Below are 18,406 nucleotides of genomic sequence, written 5' to 3'. Positions count from 1 at the left end.
TGGCGCAACATGTTCCCATGGTTACTAAAGAGATGGTGTGGGCCAACAAATACATTAATATGTTTTCACTGTTGACTGATCATCAAGAGTTAGAATATGCCAAGACCCAGAAAGATATATGGCACCCCAGTGTATGGCGGGCAAAAATGGCGGAATTCAGGGTCGAGGAGTCGATGATGAACTGGATCAGGGCCTTTTCTATATTTGTGGCGATTATCGCTGAACGTACACCAGAACTGTTGAGTGACTTGGCTTGTTATCAGAGCAGGATCACGAACTTCCATGAGAAGTATGGAGGTGAGGAGTGGAAAGGGTATGACGTGGCTTTTAGAAAAGCGAAAGAGTTTAACGAAGCATTGACTTGGGATTGTTTGGATACGGTATCATGGCATGCGCAGCTCTTGCCAAGATCAGTAGGGGGTTCGGGGTCAAGCACGAATGGCCCCAGGGCATTTCCACAGAGGCAGTCTCAGCCCTTTCGTCAGAACTACGGGGAGGAGTCTCAGCCAAGATCGGGCGGGAACGGAAATAAGCGAGGGGTGTGTTGGGGTTTCAATAAGGGAACGTGTAGCAGGCCGCAAGGAACGTGTAGGTTCAGGCACGCGTGCTGCGGTTGTGGTAACACCTCACACCCTGAAACAAGCTGCCGATCCAGGGCTAATGGCATCGGAGGCAAAGGGGGTACCAAGCAGGATTGATACGGTGCCCCGGAAGTCCACATCTTCACCCGTAGATATCTTGGCTTTGACCCCTTGGCTGAACAGATACCCTGATCATGCGTCTGCCGGGATTCTGCGAGATGGCTTCTCATATGGCTTCAGGATCCTGGCGGGTGATTTTTGAGGGACCGCCTCTTGTAAGAACCAACTGTCCATTCAGCACAACCCGGCGGTTGCCGCCAAAAAGATCGCCAAGGAGGTTAGCTTGGGGCGAGTGGCAGGGCCTTTTTTGTGACCCACCAACGGCTGATTTTGTATGCTCCCCATTAGGGGTGGTGCCAAAAAAGGACCCGGGGGAGTACAGGCTCATTCATAATTTGTCGGCACCAAAGGGGGCTTCTGTCAATGAGGCGATCGACCCGGAGATTTGCAGTGTAAAGTATGCATCTTTCGATGACGCAGTGGTGCTGTTGAATCGCTTAGGCCCCAGTGCATTGTTAGCAAAGTCAGACATTGAATCTGCATTCATGTTGCTTCCGGTGCATCCCCAAGATCAGCGCTTGTTGGGTTTTACGTTTCAGGGGAAATACTACATGGATATGTGCATGCCAATGGGTTGTTCAATTTCTTGTGCCTATTTTGAAATGTTTAGCTCATTTCTGGAGTGGGTGTTCGCAAAGGCCACAGGGCACCAGCATGTGATGCATTACCTTGATGATTTCCTCTTTCTCGGCACAGCGGGCACTCGGGACTGTGCACTGGCATTGCAGGACTTCTGCGTGCTCATGCGGGGTTTCGGGGTTCCATTGGCGCCAGGTAAGACAGTGGGGCCGACTACCTCCCTGGAGTTTTTGGGCATAGAACTAGACTCCGTGGAGGGGTGCTTCCGCCTGCCGGCGGAGAAGATCGCCAAATTCAGGGCTTCCTTGTTGCAGTGTCTCCGGACCGAGAAAGTGACATTGCACCAATTACAGCAGACAGTGGGTCAGCTTAACTTTGCATTAAGGGTGATACCGATGGCTCGCCCTTTCTCTCGATCCATTGCCCAGTCCATGGTAGGCCTAAGGGAAGGGCACCACCGCACGAGACTGTCGGCGGAGGTTCGCCAGGACATGCTCATTTGGCTGGCATTCCTGGCGGACTTCAACGGCCGAGTGGTCTGGAACAAACCCCCACCCTCTTTGGCGGAACTCGGCTTATGGACCGACTCGGCGGGCAGCGTGGGGTTTGGTGCAATCCTCGGAAACCGTTGGTCGGCACAAAGATGGCCGGCATGGTGGCAAACAAACGGCTTGACGAGTAACATTGGCTTTCTAGAACTCTTCCCCATCTGGGTGGCTCTGTCGGCATGGCCGGAGGATTTCAGAGACCGCTCTGTGGTATTTTGGTCCGATAACATGACTGTGGTTGAGTGCATTAATCAGCAGGCAGCACGCTGCAAATGGATATTGCGATTGTTGAAAGAAATTGTGTTACGCTGCTTGAGATTAAACGTACAGTTCAGGGTAAAACATGTGCCGGGGGTACTGAATAATGCAGCTGATGCGCTCTCTCATTTCAAAATGCAGGCTTTCAGGGATTGTTTACCCTCAGGGGAGCTAGTGGCGGCACCGTTTCCCGAAGCACTATGGCAAACCGGTGCCCCGGACTACAAAAACCTCGTGGCAGCCAGTTTAGCGCCCAGGACAAGGTAAGCTTATGAAGGGGCGTTCCGCTCGTACTGCGCCTTTTTGGGTCCAGCAGGGGAGCATAGATGGGGGCAGGAGGAGTCCTTTGTCCAATTTTTAGTGGCACTTCATGGAGAAGGCCGGTTGGCGGCAACCGCAATTCGGTATAAGGCCGCCATATCATTTATGGCACAGCTCCATAGGATCAGGGACCCGACGGACTCCTTTCTGGTCAGGAAGGCTCTGTGCAGCTGGCGGTGCTTAGAAGGGTGCAGAAAGGATAACAGGCACCCGATAGGATTTGTTAAGTTGACCGCCTTGCTGGCTAAACTAGAAGAGACATGCTCCTCGCCTAGCGAGGTAATACTATTCCGGGCAGCATTCGCATTGGCGTTCTATGGGGGCCCTGCGGGTGAGCGAACTAGTGGCGGAAAATAAGAGAGATACAAAAGGAGGTCTGCACAGGGATCACATCCAAGTAAGGGGGGATTCTCTGCTGATCTCGATAGCCAGGTCAAAGAAGGACCAGGAGGCCCAGGGGAATAGTGTTGTGTTGCAGCGCGCTCCAGGTAGTCCCGTTTGTCCAGTGAGGCATGTTGAGGCCTACCTAAAACAAAGGTTGACAACATGGGGGGGGGGCCTTGCTGCGACATACGGACGGCACCCCGTTGACAAGGTATCAGTTTCAGAGGGTGCTGGCAATTACGATTGCAGCAGCGGGCTTGAACCCGAGTGATTTTGGGACTCATTCATTCAGGATAGGGGTCACTACAGAAGCTATGGCTCTAGGTCTGCAGGCAGACGAGGTGAAGCAGTTAGGCCATTGGTCTTCGAATTGTTTCAAGAGGTACGTGCGACTGCACATGTTGTAAATTACTGATGAAGTGCACTCACGCTTGTTGTCTTTTGTTTGGATTACAGTTTCACGAGCCTGTGACGCAGGGCGGAAATTGGGACCGGCCCAGTATCAATTAACCACCGCATCAGGATAACGGAATGGAAGACGGGTTGTCTGGGTCGTGGGCAACTCATACGTGAGGCGTGCCAGGGACATATTCAAGACAGGTGATGCGATCCACACATCTGAGGAATATGGGTTCAGGGTGTCCTTCCATGGGAAGGGCGGCCTGTGTATTGATCGACTGCAAATTTTGGTGGAGGAATTATTAGGGCGGCACAGGTCACCGCCATCTGTAGTCATAGTGCACATTGGGGGCAATGACTTGGTAAGACTGGACAGACGAGCTTTAGTTGAGCACATACTTTCTGTAGTTAGCTGGTTAGCGAAAAGGCTCCCGGGATGTACGATTGCCTGGTCTCACATGATTCCCAGGAGGGTATGGCGGGGTGGTTTGTCCACGACAGCGTTGAACCATTCGTTAAAGAGGGTCAACAATAAAATGGAGAAATTGTTTCGCTCTGCTCATCTCCAAAGCATATCTCATGGGTGCATCTGGGGCGATCACTGTTATTCTGAGGATGGAGTACACCTGTCCAGGGTGGGTAATGACTTACTGATAGGAGACATAATACCTTGGCTAGTGGGTTTGAGGAGACATGACCTATAGGAGGTGTGGGGGGGCCAGATAGTCGGTCAACTATCTGGCCTGTGGAGGTAAGGTCATGATCGGTGAGAAGTGATTTCAAGGTCCCTAGGGGGGCGCCACCGACTATGGATGGGAGCGCCCGGGGGGAGGCGGCCATTGGCCCTCCCATGGTGGGGGCGGAACCCATTACGGATGGGTCGTCCAGGGGGAGACGGCCATAGGCCCCTCCCAGGGGGAGACGGCTATATGCCCCTCCCCAGAATTTCCCGGGGGCCGGATAACCGCTCCGGCGGAAGAGAGTGCGGGGAAAGAGGGGGAGTCCACGCTGTCCTTCTTACGGATACCTCGCACGGGAACTCGGACGACCTTAAGATGGCGTCGAGTGAAAGGGGGCCCCCACGACAAGGGAAGTTACAGTTGGCTGCGAGGGTAAAGTCCTCTGTGCATGCGCCACTCACATGTGAGGGCGGGAATTTGGTGATAGGGATCTGACACCGGTTAAGACCTTGCCGTTGGCCCTTATTGTTAGGATGCACAAATTCGAATGTAATGCATTTGTCATTATGTTAGACTCGGCTAGGAAATCTTTGTATTAGAGATTTGTTAAGGTTAGCCTGAATACCTGTCTTCATCAAATGTAATTGAAGTTGAATTTGTACATGATACATGAAACGTTTTAATTTAAAGTTTTAAATTTTGTTTCATATTTTAATAAATACGGCCGGGGGGGTCGTGAGGTCCCCCCGCCTTTCAAAAGTTCAAAACTGTGTCTGTCTCCTCCCATGGGGATTGGTGTTGGAAGGGGTGGCGGGCATCCCGGGCCATATGGAAAGGGGAGACCACTCGGTCACCCCGAACATATGGATGGGTGCCCCGATCCCCTGGGAAACCGTTGCGGGCGGGGGGCGTGTCCCGGCCGGTATGCCCATAGCGGCGTGGCCGGAGCATGCCCCTACCGCCCAAAAAGGATTGTCCTAAACACCCGCCCGGAAGTCCGTGTACCGATGGGCGTGATGCTGGCGCGACCCCGCCTTCCCGCTGCTGGATAAAAGGCGCGGGAATCCAAGGAAGCGTCCTCTTGTTCCTGCGCTCTGAAGGCTGCACCACTCGTCGCTCATAAGCCCTCAAGAGAACAAGCTGCAATTTTTTGACCCACCCACCAGCCCCTGTTGCAAAATATTTGAAATGAATAAAGTCGTATGTTGCTATTTGATTGTAATAAAACATGTTTATTGGAATCGTTGCTTTCATCGTGAATTGATGACAAAAGTATGCATGTAATTGAATACTTGCTTATAGGCCTTTTTCTCCTTCGTAAAAATGTTAAGTAATGGATGCAATAAAGATTGTTCTGTGCTTTAGGTCCATTTTTCCTTTGTAGCAATGTTGAAGTCAGTGGATTTATCAAGCTGTTTACAAGAGTAAGCATAGTTTTTTTTTCCCATAGTAGGTAACTAATTGTCGTATTTATTTAGTCTTCGGTCGTGCGGTAAGGTCATGATCGGTGAGCAGTGATTTCAAGGTCCCTAGGGGGGGCGCCACCCACTATGGATGGGAGCACCCGGGGGGAGGCGGCCATTGGCCCCTCTCATGGGGGGGGCACCCATTACGAATGGGTCACCCAGGGGGAGACGGCCATAGGCCCCTCCCAGGGCGAGACGGCTATATGCCCCTCCCCAGAATTTCCCGGGGGCCGGATATCCGCTCCGGCGGAAGAGAGTGTGGGGAAAGGGGGGAAATCCACGCTGTCCTTCTTACGGATACCTCGCACGGGAACTCGGACGACCTTAAGATGGCGTCGAGTGAAAGGGGGCCCCCACGACAAGGGAAGTTACAGTTGGCTGCGAGGGTAAAGTCCTCTGCGCATGCGCCACTCACATGTGAGGGCGGGAATTTGGTGATTAGGATCTGACACCGGTTAAGACCTAGCCGTTGGCCCTTAATGTTAGGATGTACAAATTCGAATGTAATGCATTTGTCATGATGTTAGACTCGGCTAGGAAATCTTTGTATTAGAGATTTGTTAAGGTTAGCCTGAATACCTGTCTTCATCAAATGTAATTGAAGTTGAATTTGTACATGATACATGAAACGTTTTAATTTAATTTTTAAATTTTGTTTCATATTTTAATAAATACGGCCGAGGGGGTTGTGAGGCCCCCCCGCCTTCCAAAAGTTCAAAACTGTGTCTGTCTCCTCCCATCGAGATTGGTGTTAGAAGAGGTGGCGGGCATCTCGGCCCATATGGGGCTGATATCACCTTTCACTAGGATGTCCCTTAAACTCTTGCCTTTTCTATAGGTGACAGAAGGGCGATCCCCTATCGTCGGACCTATGATATTATCGCTTTTAAGGACATTCCAGTTGTCAACCAATACTTTGTTTACCTTTCTAGAGTCCTCATTGAACGTGGTAATAAGCCTTGTGATAGACTCTGTTTCTGTTGTGGCTATTCTTGGTTCTAGTGTGCTTTCTCTTGTTTTCTCGTTAACTTTAGTAACTGCCTTGTTGAGAACCCATTCCAGATAACCTCTTTCCCTGAATCTTTTAAGCATTGTGGTTTTTTCCAACTCATAAAGTTTTTCATCGCTACAGTTGCGTTTTGCTCTTAGGAGTTCCCCATAGGGGATACTCCATTTCAGGCTTTCAGGGTGGGCACTTTGGGTGTGAAGCAAGCTGTTCCCCGCGGTCTCTTTTCTATACAATTGAGTTGAAAGATGACCGTCTTGTACTATCACCTTAGTGTCCAAAAACTCAATGCTTTCATTGCTGGTGTTGAGGGTTAGAATGATGTTATAGGGGTTATTATTCAGTTTCGTGACAAAATCCTGGGCTTCCATCTGCGATCCGTTCCATACTATGAAAAGATCATCGATGTAACGGATCCATGTTTTAACTTTACCAAATTCCCAGTTTAGCAGTCATGAGTGTGAACCCCTCCTCCCAATTGATAGTAGAGATTCTGTTTAGGAAGTCCTTAGTATCCTCAATATGGGAAGGCAGTGCACTAACATAGTCTCGTAGAAAATGATCAATGTATTTGCTGATGTTTTCATTGACACTGCCTATTGAGGAAACTATGGGTCTCCCCGGAGGTCTTCTTGAATCTTTGTGCACTTTCGGCAAAAGATATAGAAAAGGTAACTTGGGGTAATCTTTCTTAAGGAAGCAATACTCATGCCATGTAATGAGTCCCTCATTTTGCCATTTCTCTAAATTCTCCCATGTATTAGTTATGCACCGGTTATATTCAACAGTGTTACTTTTACAGTAGTAATTTACATCATTCAATTGTTTATGTGCTTCAGCAATATACATTTCACGCCCCCACAAAACAATATTCCCCCCTTTGTCAGAGGGTCTGATGATAACCGCATCGTCTTCTGCTAAGGATAAAACGAAGTCTCTTTGTGTTTTGGTTAGATTGAAGTTATGTTTCACCCTGTTAGCAGTTTTATGCTTTTGTTTTATGAGCTCTTTGGTCACCACCTCATGGAAGGTGTCTATGTTGTCGTGAGGCATAATGGGGCAAAATACAGATCTGGGTCTGAAATGTGTATGTGCTGCCATGTCAGTTCTTAAAGCGTCTTCAGTATATGTTTCAGAGTTACTGTTGTCTTCACCTGGTATATCACCTAGATCATAAACAGTATGTAACATTTCATTGTCGCCCACCGTTAGCTGTATTGTTCCTAATGGGTTACTCTCTCTTTCTGGAGGTTTTCTATTGAACATTGTGTGCCATTTCTTAAGTTTTAATTTTCTTATAAATTTGAAATGTCAACTCGTGTATTGGAGTAATTGAACAGTTCAGTCGGACAGAAAGACAAACCCAAACATAATGTACTTTTGTCAGAGTCACTTAATTGTCTATCAGAGAGGTTAATGATGGTTTTGTTTACCGTATTTATATCCATTATTGTTTTCCCTTTCTGAAGCCACCACGTATGTTTCCCACAGCTTTTTGTTTGTTGTTTCTTTGCTTTGCTTTGAGGCGTCTTTTTTTTTTTTGTGAGCACCACTGCCTCTTGGTCTTCCTCTCGCTTGTCCCTGTTCTTGCATTTTCTGTGGTATGTTGTCCCTGATTTGTATTTGTTGTTTGATTCGGCGAGACCTGAGAACTTTGAACTCGTCTAAAAAATTGGCCTGTTTTTTGGTGACCACTATATCAGACATTGAGCTTGTGGTTTGGATGGACCCATCCGAGTCGGTGGCTGATGTATGTTCTGGATTATCTTCTCCATTCGCTCCCAGTGGAGTATCATCATTTTGGTCCTTCTGTTGTTGATACAGATGATCATATTTAGGGCTATATGTCAAGATCCTACCACACTCGTAGTCTCCACAGTCTTTGTGTAATTTTCTTTGTTTTCTATATTTGATGTCATCCTCATACTTTTTTAGTCTGCCTTTCAGTTCTTCCCGAAATTTCGTGATCTTGTCCACCTCCGAGCTTTTCTTCCATTCTTCCTCTATCTCTTTTAGTTCCAAAAGAATCTTTTCTCGATCCTCCCACACGTATTTTATCAAAATACACATCATTTTTTTTTAACTGTTCGAGGAATTGGTTGCCCAGTCTTCTAGCATTTGTGGATTCATTGCTTCATGTGTGGGAGTAATGTAGATTCGCAAACCTCTAGGGACCTTTGCTTTATCCACATAATCCTGCAGTGAGATGGCCTCCCACCATTTTGATGTTTCTTGTTTTTTCAATTTCTCATATCTTTTAAATAGCACACTTAATGTATCATTTTCTGGTTGTTCAGATATTATTCTAACTCCTGTCGCTTTGCCAGGGGCTCTGGCAAATAGCGTTGCAGCCTCTTTACGTCTTGCACCGTCTTCTTCCATGCTGTTGTTAAGATGGTTTTAGTTTGTGATAAACAGTTCGTGTTAGTTGTTGTTTGCACGTTTTGCGCGGAGCACTCAGAACTGTTGTTGCTGGTTTACAGTTCGAGTGATGTCTTTGTCAGGTGTCCTCTACCCTCGGTCCCCACTTCCGTAAGTGGTTCCTGATGCCACAATGATGTCAAGTGGGACACTGATTTGTGGAGCTATTGTATGTTCCAGGAAACTTAAAGTTACTTTCACACGAGGCTCCTCCCCTCTGTTGTAGAACAATGTTCGCAGTTTCCCGGAATATTTTACTTTTGGTAGCCCTAAGCACATAAACAGGTTCGCATCACAATCCGGTCCAGTCATGCAGAGAGATTCGCGAGAACCGTGAAGTTACAGCGTTTCTCCCCGCAGCCGCGCCCGATCTAGAGCTTACCTTAGTGCTGTCGGGGCATTTCCAACTCCACACGCATTCTCAGTTGACCCGGTCGAAATCTACTAATGTTTATGTGGCCGGCATCCCATCCATCCGAAATGTCCTTAATCCAAAGGCGATCCTTCTTGGACGGTTCCCGTAGTCAGGTGGCGCATGTGCCGGCAGGACCCCAAAGCCGGTAAATTTGTGCACAAATTTCAAAGGTTCCAAGAAAGGATTAAATGCGCACTCAGAGCGAGGATAGATAACACCAAGTTTATTTTTCAATAATCGCTACGCATTTCGAGACCCACCGGTCTCTTGATCACACGATATTGCTTGTCTACCGCTACGTGCATAAATAAAGTTCTCAAGTGATTTGGTGAATGAACACAAAAGAGGCATTGTAGGTATCTATTTTTTCATGAAAACCTGGCGGCCATCTTAGAACGGAGTATCCACAGCACAATAATGCTAATATAACATTAAAAGTATCCTCATGTTATACATTCTTGCATAGACTGTTATATTACGTCTATAAATTCAAACAAACTATAAAATAGAGTGTAAGAAAACATACATTTCGGGATTTAAATTTCCCATTATTTTTACATTGTAAAAATGTTTTACATTGTAAGCATAAATCCTCATAATGTATGCTGTAACTCTATAACGACATTTGCCAGCGTTGATGCATCATTCTAGTATTCCTAACAATAAAGGAAATACACCATTAGCCTGGTCGTATATGCTCAGATATATTCTTTCAATTCATTGAAATCAACATACTTTTGCTTTCGGACTAGTGCCGACAAAGGTAAACATGCATTTGGTCTAATGCCTACACCTCTGTTCATAATCCGTATATAATGCACAATTGCTATGCCGTACCAATTGGCAATAGTATCATAGCCTCTTAAACCATAACATTGCACCCACGAATTTACCACTGTGCATATTTGTGATGATGATAAAATAATATTCAGCATATATTGTAATGTACTTTCCATGTTAATTGAAAAAACATAAATATATGATCTAAAAAGTGAATGATTATGCTACATAAGTCCTCAAGTGAAAATAATAATAATAATAGTGGCCTTTTTCTTATCCTGTACCTTCCTGAAGGTCTTGTCAGTTGCAGAAAAAGGGTAGGGAACCGTGCATCTTATAAAAGTGAAATGTGAGAAGGCCCCTTCCTTTTCCTCCTGAAAAAAATGATAAACAGAAGGAGATTAAATATCAAAACAGGGTTAAAAAACCCTATATAAATTCATATACATCATCAATTTACAATTTGAGACAAACATATCTACAACAGCAAGGTTTCAAGATTCTTATATTCAGGTATCTAGTAGGTATCTAGTACAATCAGTGCCACAGTAGGCAAAGTGCAGGGAAATAATTGAAATTACTATTCCAACGCCAGTGAGTGCAACAGTTGGGAAAGTGATGGATAGCGGGGGGTACAAATTACTATTCCCAAACCAGTGAGAGCAACAGTAGGGAACGTGTTGGATAGTGGAGGGGAAATAAATAACTATTCCCACCCCAAAGAATGCAACAGTAGGGAAAGTATTTAATAGCAGAGGAGTAAAAATTACTATTCCCACTCCAAAGAGTGCATACATAGGGAAAGTGTGGGATGATGGAGGGGTAAAATTTACTATTCCCACTCCAGTGAATGTAACAGTAGAAAACTGTTGGATAGCGGAGGAGTAAAAATGACTATTCCCACTACAAGGAGTGCAACAGTAGGGAAAGTGTTCGATAAAGGAGTGATAAAAATTACTATTCCCACTCCAAAGAGTGCAACAGTAGGGAAAGTGTTTAATAGCGGTGGGGTAAAAATTTCTATTCCAACTCTAGTGAGAGCAACAATACAGAAAATGTTGGATAGCGGAGGGGAAAAAATTACTATTGCCACTCCAAAGACTGCCAACATAGGGAAAGTGTTGGATAACGGAGTGGTAAAAATTACTATTCCCACTCCATTGAGAGCAACAGTAGGGAAAGTGTTGGATTGCAGAGGGGTAAGAATTGCTATTCCCACTCCAGTGAATGTAAAAGTAGAATAACTGTTGGATAGTGGAGGAGTAAAAATGGCAATTCCCACTGCAAGGAGTGCAACAGTAGGTAAAATGTTGGATAAAGGAGGCGTAAAAATTACTATTCCCACTCCAAAGAGTGCAACAGTAGGGAAAGTGTTGAATAGCGGAGGGGTAAAAATTACTATTCCAACTTTAAAGAGTGCCACAGTAGCGAAAGTGTTGGATAGTGGAGGGGTAAAAATGAATATTCCCACTCCACAGAGTGCAACAGTGGAGAAAGTGTCAGATAGCCGAATGGTAAAAAGTTACTATTCCAACTCCATTGATTGCAACAGTAGGGAAAGTGTTGGATAACGGAGGGGTAAAAATTACTACTCCCACTACAGTGAGTAAAACAGTAGAAAAAGTGTTGGATAACGGAGGGGTAAAAATTACTACTCCCTCTCCAGTGAGTGCAACAGTAGGGAAAGTGTTGGATAGCGGAGAGGTAAAGATAACATTTCCCACTCCAGTGAGTGCAATATTAGAGAAATTGTTGGATAGCGAAGAGTCAAAAATTCTCTTCACACTCAAACACTTCAAAAAAAATTAAAAATGATTAAACATTACCAAATATCATAAAAATAAATAAAACATATTTAAAAATGAAAAATCCAATATATTAAATATATAATAAGAATAAATATTGCAATATTAATTACATTAAAAAACTACAAATAATATATAATATAAAATATTAAATACATTTATTAAAAAATTTCTTTTGAACGAGAAATTATTTCCAAACAAATGAATTCATTAATACATAAATGTATTTATTATACTTCCTACCCTATAACACAAACACCAATACCAAAACACATCAACATTTTTAATTAATTGCCTTCTCCAAAATTAACATAATGAATAATCAATTTAAAAAAATATTATTAATAAAAAAACGAATAAACATTAAGGGCCCGATGTAGGTCGGTCGGTAACGGCCGAAAATCATTATTTTCGGCCGTTACCGACTGGTATACCTGAAATGGTATGTAGGGGCTCAATTTTACAGAATCGGTAAATTTACCGATTCGGTAAATTTACTGATTCTGTAAAATACCGAATCAGTATTTTTACCGATTCGGTAATTCTCCGATGTAGGTGGGACTCTTCAGAGTCCCAGGAGCCTTAACAAATCGGTATTTTACCATCAAATCCAATTTGATGGTAAAATACCGATTCCTGTGTGCATGCACATGTGTGCATGCACACCTATGCCATGTGACAGGCAGACCTGCCCTTAGGGCAGGTATGCCTGCCACATGGCACCTGTGCCTGGTTTGGGGGTGCCAGAGGGTGTCAAAGTGACACCCCCTGCACCCTTGTGTAAATCGGTATTTACCGATTCTTTAAATACCGAATCGGTAATGCCCATTCATTCCTATGGGCTTTGAAGCCCATAGGAATGAATGGGCATTACCGACTCTGTATTTACAGAATCGGTAAATACCGATTGTTAAAGATTCGGTATTTCAAAATCTGGATATACCTACATATCCACACTTTTGATTTACCGATTTTTAATTATCGAATCGGTAAAATTCGGTAATTAAAAATCGGTAAATCTAATTTACCTACATCTGGCCCTAAGTGACTACACACATTTTAACACTATAATATCCACAAAATACGCCTAAATTAAACTCTAAAATAATAAAACACAATTAAAACTTATTTATGAAATAAAAACTACTACTATTAACAGGTATTAATAAAGTAATTAACATGCATTTAATACCCACTCTTTACCCCTTTAAAAGTAAAACAGACAAAAAAAAAGGAATTACCCAAAATACATATCAAACAATTACCATTAATTACTATATATTAGTTAATTAAATACAGATTCCCTTCCACACTTTATTCCTTTAAACACCAAAACTCACACCTAAAAATAATTACACAATTACCGTAATTAATTACCAATGAATTAATTAAAATTAATTAAAATCCAATTATTAATTCATCAATTAAAAATAGATTACTTCCCACCCTTAACACCTATAAACACCACAACACACACCTAAAATGAATTACACAATTACCATAATTAATTACCAATTAATTAATTAATTAAATTGAATAAACATCCAATTATTAATTCATCAATTCAAAATAAGGTACTTCCCACACTTAACACCTATAAACACCACAACAAACACCAAAAATGAATTAGACAACTGCCATAATTATTTATCAATTAATTAATTAAAATTAATTAACATTCAATTATTAATCGATCAATTAAAAATAAAATACTTCCCAACCTTAACACCTATAAACACCACAGCACCCCTAAACCTAATTATACAATTACCATATTTATTTACCAATTAATTAATTTAAATTAATTAACAACCAATTTTTAATTAATTAATAATAAATTACTTTACACATTTAATACTACAATATCTCAATTAAACAAATATTAATACATGAAAAATTATCAGTACATTTAATATAATTAAATTACTTCCCACCATATTCCCCTATAAACCCATAACCCGCTACAGAACTAAAAACGATAAATTCAAATTAAAAAAAAGAATAACTACTAAAGACATAACACATATATTAAACAACAAACAATTCCTATAGAAAACAACAAATAACACATACATTTAAAATATATACTAAAATACATAACATTAATAAACAAACAATATTTTTAACAACTATATTTTTGCAAATGATATTAAACACTGGTATTTTTAAATCAATATTACTTACCTTAAGTCGATGTTATTGACCACGATTTTCTTGCTGTCGATATTTCTGACCCACCATATTTGCTGCTCGATATTTGTGCAACTCGATGTTTGTGATTTGATATTCTGTCTCTGCACCCTGGAGAAAAATGATTATGCTATTCCAATGGGGTGACCATTATATGACCCAATTTGTGCTGTTCTGGTTATTGCTGGTAATAATTGCCCTTCCCAAGATGGCCTTGAGTCGATTAGGATGGTGGAAGGACCGCCACCGCCAGCCGTACAGTGGCGGTCCTTCCGTCCGCCAAACGCGAGTTTCCCCCGCTAAATTAGGATGGCGGGGGAAATCATCTCCTGACCACGGTGGCTGGAAAAACCATCCGCTACTTGTCCACCAGCAGGGACCACAAAATGGTGGCGGTGCCTAGCAAGTAATGCCGTCATGGAAAGGCGTGTGGGAATTACTTAGGGGGGGCCCGTTGCGGGCCCCCATGTGTTGTGGGAGATGAGGGTGCACTTTGGTGGTACCCATAGTATCCCCTACATTTCACAGTACTACTTGGAAGGCATTGTTTGGTGCCTGCCACGTAGTGCAGTGAAATGCACAACATGGTTTTTCACTTTGTGGCGGGTGCTGCTGTGAGCAGTAACTGCTGCAATGTTAAAAACCGAAATGCAATTGCCAGGGCGGCGGTCGCATCCTGATTTGGTATGCGGGACTCCTGCTTGTATTGTAGACATTCCTGGTTTACCACAGGAATGCGGACAGACTCAAGTCCGTCCACCATTCTAATGACCCCCATTGTGTGAGCGGACCACAGTCCACAGGAAGGAAATATATGTGCAACCCGCCACAAATAAGAGATGTTTCTAATGTCTCTTGTGCATTAAGATCTGAAAATCTGTATTGATGGTGTGGATTATTGCTATGAAGATGCCCTCTTCCAGCTGTCGGATCACGCTTACATAGTAGTCATTTTGAATTTTTCATTCCATACATATAATTAGTTAACATAAATCAAAAATCAGTCTGAGTAGTCCTTCCTTTTTGGGTATAAGGAAATACACTGAATGCACTACTTGAGCCTGCTCTTAAAATATAACCTCTTGAACGGCTATCTATTGTAGCATTAATACATTTACTCCAGCAGCACAGACATGTGAACTCGCTTTATTGCCGTTTACCTCTGTTCTTGATTTGCCATTTTTGGCAGAAATCTAATATAGTTTTCCTATCAAACAAGTTGCAGCACAATTAGTCAGGGTTTATGTCTTCTTAATGTTCTTAAAAGAACCTCAGATATTCCCTGATGTTTGGACAGGAATATGCTGTCACGTCGGTGCTGATTTAAATCTTGGCACTATGTATGCTCTGTTGCAACGGTGGCGGAGTATACATACCACTGAATTTAGATGAGGTCAAGTCATATGTTTACACATGGTGGCGACTACTGCATCTCCACCATTATTAAATATCTCCAATGGCCCTTTGGAGTAAGGGCCATCAGGAGCAGACCAATAATTTCACCCTCTGGATTTAAATGGGCAAAATTAGAGGTCAGTTTTGACTGCATGTAATTATCAGGAAAACCCTGGCGGTGATGGGGCAGTGAAAACTGCTAAATGCTCCACTCGCCTTGTGATACAGCTGATGATGGTTTCTGACAATGCTTTAAGAAGTGAACGTTTGCATGGCAATTATTTCTTAAGTTGGTGGGTGGCACCTCTGTAATGTCGATGGAGTACTTTACTCTATCTTCCGGATGGAGAAACAGGCCACTCGCCAACATCTTAATTAGGTCCTCTGCTTTTAGGGAATGAGCCTTACGGGTTCTGACGTCATCCCCCGCCTCTGCCATGAAAGAACCACCCTTGCATCTATAATGGATGTCATCTCTCGTCTCAGCCATGAAAGGACCACCATTGCATCTATAATGGATGTTGCATTGATGCACTTGGCTTTTACGTATAAAGGGCTAGATGTACGACCATGTCATTTAGCAACTCTCAAATTGCTACTCGCTAAATGACATGTTCAAAATTGTCGGAGACACTGTTAACGAATCCTAATGGGGGCGCAAATTGCATGCCTCATGCATATTAATGAAGCACTCACAATTTGCGACCCCATTAGGAATAACTGGCCCTGCCAGGTATGATGGCCTGTTAGGCTCAGCAGACCTCCATGTCTGGGACTGCTTTTAAAAAAAACAGTTTAAAAAAAAAAAAAGCAGCCCATTTCCCTCCAAGGAAAACGGGGTGCATTTAAAAAAAGAAAAATAAAAAGTTTTCATTTTAGTTTTTTTAAGGGCAGGTAGTGGTCCCTGGGACCATTGCCTGTCCTAAAAAATATTTTACCCAGCATTCGCAAAGGGGAAGGGGTCCCCTGGGGATTGTACATGGTCCGCATAGATTTTGCATGCGCAAACTGGTCACAAACCCGTTTGCGCATGCAAAAAAGGATCATATATCTGGCCCATAGTAATTAAGGCTGCCGATGCAATTTGAGGACTGTATACTGCCTTCTTTGAATTGCTCATTACGTGGATCCTTTCAGCGGGAAATATCCTCTTTTTGCAAGTAATACATGCTTTAACAACCTTGTTTCCCTTTTGCATCTGTTTAAGCACATCAACATATGGACTAAAATGGTGTTTTTTATTGAACAGCATATAGATTAAATTACTCTGGAATTCCTGTCAGAATCGAAAAATCCTCGGCCAAGAATGACAATGTATAGCAGAGAGTGTGGTGATCTTTGTAATGGTAGTGTCTGCAGGTTCCAGAGGTAAGTTAAGGGTCTGACATTAGTTGCGGATCCTGAATCTTTGAGGTTGCAGTTTTCTTATGCTCCTCAGGAAGGTACAGGTTCTATATCTTCCCACTGCTGGGGGCAATATTTGCTGTGCAAGGCAGTAGACTGACAGTCTTTCCCTGTATTGCTGCAGCTGCTTTTAGTTTTCGTTCCCATCAGGTAGCGATAGTCTTCTGGAAGCTGGACTAATGGACCACTTGGGTGTAGTAAGAGCAGCAAGTGAATCTGGCAATGCATAAGATTTAATATTTATTGAATGCCGTGGGGATGATCTGAGCTTCTGTTCCACTTTGAAATTCACTGACTTAGCCGTCACAGGAGTTTTGAAAACCTCCCAACAAATGATGAATGATACTAATGAGCATGAGTAAATACTGATGGTTATTTATGCATAAACGTTCTAAGAAAAAATAAGATTCCTCTGCATCTTTTTCCATCCCTATCAAATAGATTCCTGCATTTTTTTTTAATTTCTGCTTGATGAGTTGAAACTTTGTGCCATGAAAAGTCTGTCTGAAATCTGCCACTATATGATATTCTGCTCTTCATGTTTGACTACTGATACTGGAATGTACGGCACACCCGAGAAGAATATTATCACTCACTTCCTTATGCTGAATCGAGGATAGCAGAAGGCCTACTTTAGCTCTAGTCCCCTCTCTTTGTCTCTTGTATCTTGGGCACTTTGGAATTTTGTGCAACACAAATACCTTAGGAAAATATTTTTTTACTTAGGCACCAAACTTTGTATTGTTATACCAGCATTTTTTTTCAGTGGGAAAAGTCACCCTCCCACTCCTCCCGCCACTCCCAACCTAGAAATTAATTCACACCGGGGTCACTATACAAAAAAAAGGTACGTTTGAAGTATATATAATCAGAAGTAATCACTGGCAGGGCCCTCAAACTGTTGGGAAAACCCCTGCTTCACTTTACATTACAACCCTATCCTACGGTAAGAGCAAAACTCGCGAGCTGAAGTTTGATGTATGTCGTGGAATATGATTTATGAATAAAGAATATCTTCTCAAATGGATTATTGAGTTGTTGAAATTTTTCTTGACATACACTGAGGGCATTAAATAACATTATATGAACTGTGTGATAAATAGGGCCTCTCCTATTTTTGGCCAATTGAAATCGTTGAAGCTGATGACAATCAGCTTTTGGAGGTGGGCACAATGCAAATTTTCGAGGAAATGTGTTTGGATGGTGCGATCAAGATTCTTGTTGTCTAACTGTAGTTTATGCAGGAGTACATCTGTGCCAGTTTTGACACCTTTACGACTGTATTTACTTTAGAAGTGTAGATTTTGAATGGCAACGGTCTTAATCTTTAGTGGGTATGTGTTTTTATTAGCATACCATTTCTAAATCCGTCCTTCCATTTCCCTAACTCCCTAAGTATGGTCCATTTTCCAGCCGCTCCTCCTTGTCCCTCTAACATTTAATACAAAAACGTATACCTATGTATGCAGAGATCTCTGCCACATTGGTGCAGATCTCCACGCAGAAAGGATAGGAGGGGTGGTGGCAGAGGTCTCCAGAAAACGTTTTTTAATACCATTTTCTGATACACATGTAGTACTGCTTTTCATACTTCAAATTGCAGCTTGTGAAGTGGACCCATAGCATTGAACTGTGGTTCCTCAAATATTGTTTT

This window comes from Lissotriton vulgaris, chromosome 7, assembly GCF_964263255.1.
Source record: "Lissotriton vulgaris chromosome 7, aLisVul1.2, whole genome shotgun sequence".
Lineage (NCBI taxonomy): Eukaryota > Metazoa > Chordata > Amphibia > Caudata > Salamandridae > Lissotriton > Lissotriton vulgaris.
The sequence above is the reverse complement of the archived record's forward strand: the minus strand, read 5'-3'. Positions refer to the sequence as shown.